The sequence below is a fragment of the Paramormyrops kingsleyae genome, chromosome 16, assembly GCF_048594095.1.
Source record: "Paramormyrops kingsleyae isolate MSU_618 chromosome 16, PKINGS_0.4, whole genome shotgun sequence".
NCBI classification, from domain to species: domain Eukaryota; kingdom Metazoa; phylum Chordata; class Actinopteri; order Osteoglossiformes; family Mormyridae; genus Paramormyrops; species Paramormyrops kingsleyae.
Genome location: NC_132812.1, coordinates 2,272,501 through 2,279,674, shown reverse-complemented (window position 1 = coordinate 2,279,674; position 7,174 = coordinate 2,272,501).

Genomic DNA, 7,174 nt, shown 5'->3' with positions numbered 1-7,174 from the left:
GGGCGTGCAAAGCTAGGGGGCGTCTCTCAGCTGCACCATTTAACTTTAGGAAACGTTTACCAAATACATCTGCAGTACAGCCAAGTGTCCGCGCCAGTGAGTATTTGGAATAAAACATTCAATTATAATAACTGTTTGCTTAATTAACTTGTAAAAAAGGCAAGTATGCCGAATATGGATTTCTGTTTCTGCTGTTTTATTTAGGCCTACATAAGGGCCATATGTATTACTAACATTAAATTAAGTTCCATTTACTGGAAAATATATAAAATATTATACATTTTCTTGCCCACATCACCCAGAGCTGTTTAACCACACTTTGCATTCAGTAAAGGTTAGTACATGTTTTGAAATATAAATCCCATTACACAAACTGAACAGAATCAAAATCGTTATTCTTTAGAGTAGCCTATAAAAAGCAGGCCTAAAAGGAATTTCCTTTGGTGTAGGTAGTAACATGACAAACCAATTAAACATACAATTTAAACATTAACAAATACAATAAAAAGATTAAGATAATAAAACAGAGGTAGTAAAACAGAAACAAACTGTGCATATATTTAAAAAATAAGCAGATGAATAAAGTGGTATATGGTAAGACAGCTCAGGTATAGATACATACATACATACATACATACATACATACATACTTTATTGTCCCCATAGGGAAATATGACTTGGACTCTACAAAGCTGGACCCACCAAAGTACAAGTAGACACCCTATTCCCTCATATGAAAGACATCAAACAAAAGAAAGATACATAAATAAGCAAATAAGTAAGTAAATGAATAGAGGAATGATTGAGTAAATTAAAAATAGTAATAACAAATAAAAACATGTCCATTGTTTCTTTTGTTATTTAAGACTATTGTTCCAAAAGCTGATAGATAAAGGAATGAAGAAGTTGGACTCTATACCTTCTGACTGATGGTAGTAACTCACATGGGAAGTACAGACTATGGGATAGGTCACTGGGGATTCTCTCTGCCTGTTTGAGTATACATTGTTCAAAATAGCCTGAAGATTATATTGATCCTTCTGAGCAATGATCTTCATTGCAGTCTGTACCAGATGCATTAACTCAGATCTTTATGTAGCAGGGAGATTCCCAAACCATGCAGTCATTCTGTACCAAATTACACTCTACAAGAATAAACAGAAACATGATTTTTTTTGTTCAACATATGCCATACAAACATAATCCAGTGTTTCCCCTATCATTATATCAGCCCCCCCTCCCCCCAACAGCACCTCCTGCCCCCCCTGAAAGGTCAAGTTAATTTTGTTTAATTTTATTTTCTATATAGCGCCAGATCACAACAGAAGTCATTTAAGGTCACCTTTCCAATAGAACAGGTCTACATTGTCCTTTTATTAAACAAACTAAATAGCCTTATGTTATTTATCTTATTTACGCAACAGCTTGTCATTTTTTTCTCTACACGGTTGCACGTTTACAATTTTCCTCCGCTCTCCGTATCGCGCATGGCGGAGTTCCGCCCCGATGCGCGTGCACAGACACGTGCGCGCACACTCCCACCAGCGGACAGAGAGTGCGCGTCGGAAAATATGTCGTGTAAACCACCTAAAAAGCAGACAAAAATATGTATACAGTGGTACCTGAGTTGTCGAACTCATTAGAATTCGAATTTCTTAAAAGTCGAACCAACCAGTTCGAAAAAAAAAATACCTAGAACTCGATCTGAATCTCAGAAGTCAAACCGTGAACGCCGATCTAAGATAACTTGTACACGCGGGGAAATTAGTTAGGCAGCACCAGCACGGCTCTCAGCGGAAACATACTGTAGGGTAATGCTTCAGTCTAAGCCTCGTATTCGCTGTGATAGCATCGTGCATGTTTACACTAGCTGAATACATATATTTAGACAGTAAAAATACATTTAGACAATGATAGACAGTAACAGTAATTATTATTATATAATAAAATACATTTTAAAATAAAGATTTCTTATTAATTATTTAAATATTAATAATAAACCATTAATACATTTACTTATAATAATATTGTCCTGCTGAGCTGGGACAGAACGGAGACAAAGACGCAGACATCAGGGTATAGGGGAATACGGGGTTTAATTACAGGTAAGGTAGTCAAAACGCAGACGGACAATACAATGACCGGACTGGGGAAACAAACTGAAACGCGGACGAAATACAGAGGACTAATGACAACAACCAGAAACAGCTGATCACACGGCGATTCCACACGGGGTTAACGAGGGGGCGTGGCATATGGAAGGAGCGGACCATCGAGGCAGGACACATTGTTTTTTTTTTTTTTACTTTACACATTGTTTGGATACATTTATTTTCTCACTTTACAAATTACTGTTTTGATAAATGTGCTTAGATGTGTTTAGTACAATATATGCTCTTCTTGTTTTATCCGGTTCATTTTGTGTTTAAATGCTAAAAAAAAACATATTTAGATGTCATTTTTTGGGGCTGGGAACCAATTAATTGGTTTTCCATTATTTCTTATGGGGAAAATTCGATCACAACTCAAACTTTTTAGTATTTGATCCGGAGTTCTGAACGGATTAAATTCGAGTTCTGAGGTACCACTGTATATATAATTGCCCCGGGACCTCCATCTGGTTTGACATGCCCGAAATGGCGAATAATTATATATTATATATATTATATATAATAAAAGAAATGTTCTGATGTTTAGTTCAGTTGTTATATTGACTGCTGTCATTAAAAGAAACACATGAACACCATGAATCCTGTCGGTGTCCGTCTGCCCTCCCAAAGCTGTAAACCTAGGGGAAACACTGTAATCTTCATGAGAAATACATTCCCTGAAGGAGATGAGAATATAGCCAGTCAACATGAACATTCCAGATCAAAGTGTTATCAATATGAACACCAAGATACTTTTAGGACTGAACTTGCGTGAATGGATGGTTGTGTATCATTACTGGACTACGATTGCCCACTTCCTTAGGGTCAAATATGATCTCCTCAGTTTTTTTTACATTTAGAACAAGGTGGTTTGCATTAGACCAATCAACAAATTCCCTTCTGAATGATAGATGTTTGTATCATGATGACTAAATATACTTAGGAACACCATCATTTCTGGGAATTCATTTGGCTTTGCCCCCATTTGTGTTTGTTCCACTTCTTAAATTATGCCTCCATATTATTTTGTGTTTTGATAGACAGATGACCACATGGTGTGTTTGGGTTTTCCAAAAAATATATAATTATTTATGAAAAAACTTCCATTTTGACCTCTGTACAGATGTCTGGCTGAAATTGTAGATAACAGGACAGGCAGTTTTACTTACACGATCATCCATAGCCATCGACAACATATGTTCAAGGACTACAGAAGCACAGCAATATCTATTCAGGGGAAGGATAGATGGGGGTCTGTCATTCTCACACTTGTTCTTTAAAGGAAGTTATACAATTTTTTAACATTCCATTTTGGGAGATATTTGTGCTTCCCAACATTGCCAAACACAGAACAGGAAAGTGGACAATGTTACAAGGGGGTTCAGTGGGTTAAACCTGTGCCTGTGATCAGAAAGTCACCAGTTCAAGCCCAGCCTCAGCACATCTGTGGGTCCCTAAGCAAGGCCCTTAACCCCCAGCTCCCTGGGCACCACAATAGGTGGCTGCTCTTTGCAGCCAGCTTGCCCACACCTACAGAGCGCAAGTTGGGGGAAGTGTAAAGAGAATCTCCCCACAGGGATCAATAAAGTAGTGGCAGAAAGGTCAATTGAGAAAATGCATTTTTTGCATACAGAATTAAGGAGTAGTTACTTTTTATTTCCGATACATGACCTATCCATTTCGGTCCACATTAGCTGGGTCACCTATTGGATGGGATGTTACCATCCTCAAGCTGATTAGAAAGGTCCCTGTAAGTATCTTTAAATGACAGAACTGAAACAGATTTTAGAACTGTGACAGTATGTGCTGGGATGTATCAAATAGCACTAACCAGCACCGCTCCTAAATACCAGCTGAATGCCGAAACACTCTGCAAGGCACTGCTGGTTCTCCTCAGAGTTTCAGTGAATACCCTGTTTTCTGACTGACAGCCTCAGCTGGACACAACACCTGTTTGCTACTCTAACAACTGAAAAGGTTTTTGCGCGATGAAGAAATCCTCAGAATGAAGACCCACTATAGCCCAGCTGATAAATTTTATTGTGTGGTTCCTTCTGATAGACAGACAAATTCACTGTACACATCCGAGTCCCATATTCCCCGATGGCTGAATAAATTAGGAATAATGGATTGAATTTCATAGACAACTACACAACAGGTCTCACCTTACTTATGAGCATAATATGTTTGTGGAAACTGTCTCATCGGGAGCCGTGATTACCATTCATTTTAATACAGTTAATTTTTAAGCACCAGATAAATAGAGATGAGATCACACCGTCCCACGGAGGACAACAAAGACGAGGAGATTGCAGTTGGGGGCAAGAATGGATTGCAGCACCACTAGCTTAGTAACAAAATTTGAACAATCCATGCCTCCCCCCACCACACACCTCACACACAAACACACACCCTCATAGACAGATTCCTGTACAACAAACTTGTGTCATTTGTGAAAAATACCTTATTTTTGAACAAATCATTTAAGTGAATGAAATGGTCTTGGTAAATGCACTGATTCATCTGCAGTTATTTTTTTCACTGAGTGATTCATCAGTCATCATCCTCTCTGTCACCACCATCTGGTGTAATGATGTACAAATATAATTAACATAAAATTATATACATGTATACAAAGGGGTGCAGGAGAGATTTTCGAATTGGGATGGGGGGGTTTACCAAGCAATAGTAAGAGCTCTCTCTTCTAAGCTTATCCAGCCATGCTTGATGAGGCATTTGACTGAATTAGGCCTGATGGTTTAATACAGTAAGCATTTTGATTGACACTGGTCAACACACAGTACTGTGCAAAAGTCTTAGGCAGTCACAGAAAATGATGTTTAAAAGATCTTCATGTTGGTATAAAACTATGACATTATGTCTGTCAAAGCATGTCAGCTTAGCCATTTCAATGGCTAAGCTGACATCTCCTAAAATTACCACAGCAGCCGTCCAATACCCATGTATTTTGTTACTCAACCACTACCTCACCTTATTTGGCTAATTAATATCGCATTCAATTATTTAATAAATCAAGTTAATTAATTGAGCTGGTGGAGAAATTTAACGAACACATAGAATGGCTGAGGTAACCCTAAGGAGAGATTTGGTAACCAAACAGTTTTTCTAACCATCCAACAAGATATCAGAAACTTTTTGGAGAAGAGATGAAATTCTCATTCATTTTTCTTGTGTTACTGTTAATGTGAAATTGTTTAAAAATACATGTAAATATCTATAAACAATTTATTTGACTGCTTAAGACTTTTGCATAGTACTCTAGATACAGTTACTTTTTGTCTGGTATGGATTTGCCATCATCCACAAATGGCCTATTGGACAAAAGCCTAAACAACAGATGGTCTCCTCTACAATTTGTAGCAAGTTAAAATTTACTGAGCCCCAGTATACTGTAATGTTACATTTTATGTGACTACACATTCATAGATTTATCACTTTATTCTAACAGTCATAATTTTATGTTGGGTCAAACTTAGATGAAATCATTAGCTTTGTTATAAGAACATAAGAACATAAGAAATTTACAAACGAGAGGAGGCCATTCGGCCCATCAAGCTCGTTTGGGGAGAACTTAGCTAATATCTCAGAGTTGTTAAAATCTTATCTAGCTCTGATTTAAAGGAACCCATGGTTTTAGCTTCCACTACAATAGCAGGAAGACTATTCCATACTCTGACTACACGCTGTGTAAAGAAGTGCTTCCTCAAATTTGTTTTAAAATGTTCTCCCGCTAATTTCCACTTATGGCCACGAGTTCTAGTATTTAGACTAATATTGAAATAGTCATTTGGCTGAACAGCATCCAGACCCGTTAGAATCTTATAGACCTGAATCATATCCCCCCTTAGTCTCCTTTGCTCAAGGCTGAACAGATTCAGTTCCGCTAACCTCTCCTCGTAAGACATTCCTCTAAGACCAGGAATCATTCTCGTAGCTCTTCGTTGCACCTTTTCTAAGGCAGCAATGTCCTTCTTGAGGTATGGTGACCAAACCTGCACACAGTATTCTAGGTGGGGTCTTACCAAGGAATTATATAAGTGTAACATCACCTCCCTTGACTTAAACTCCACACATCTAGAGATATAACCCAACATTCTGTTCGCCTTTTTTATTGCTTCCCCACATTGGCGAGAGTGGGACATGGAAGCATCAACATACATACCGAGATCTTTCTCGTAATCAGCTACCTTTATTTCAGTGGAACCCATAAAATATCTGTACTGTATATTTCTGCTCCCTGCATGGATTACCGTACATTTATCTGTGTTAAATTTCATCTGCCAAGTATCAGCCCATTCGCTAATTAAATCCAGATCCCGTTGAAGCCTCTCTGCTGCTTGATTAGTATCTGCTACCCTGCCCACCTTAGTGTCGTCTGCAAATTTAACCAGTTTACTGTATGTATTCGTGTCAATATCATTAATGTAAATTAAGAACAATAGTATAGTAGTTATAGTAATATGAATTAACCTGAGATATGGGAAAAATTATTAAGTTCAATTTCATCAATTTCATTCGCATTACAATGCCTCAAAGAGCTTTACATTATCCCTGTCCAAACCCCCAGTGAGCAAACCAGAGGTGACAGTGGCAAACTCCTTAGAAGGAAGAAACCCTGGGAGGTATCAGACCCAGAAGGGAAGCCCATCCTCCAAGGGCCAGCAGAGGAAGTCAAATGAACAAGATGGCAAAATACTAATTCACACTGTATAAATGTTAAGGTTCAAGTCTAAGTGTGGTTGGTAGTAGAGGCTGACATTTTTTCGGGAATTCATCACGTGACAGCCCCATAAGCTTAACCTAGTATGCAGTCTGAGCCGGAAACAGAATTGATTAGTTCATCTCTCGAGTCTTCGGGTTTGAGTCGTTCGTTCATCACGTGACAGCCCCATAAGCTTAACCTATGCAGTCTGAGCCGGAAACAGAATTGATTAGTTCATCTCTCAAGTCTTTCAAGTCGTTCGTTCTTTTGTCACGTGACCACTTACCGGCTCAGTACCTCA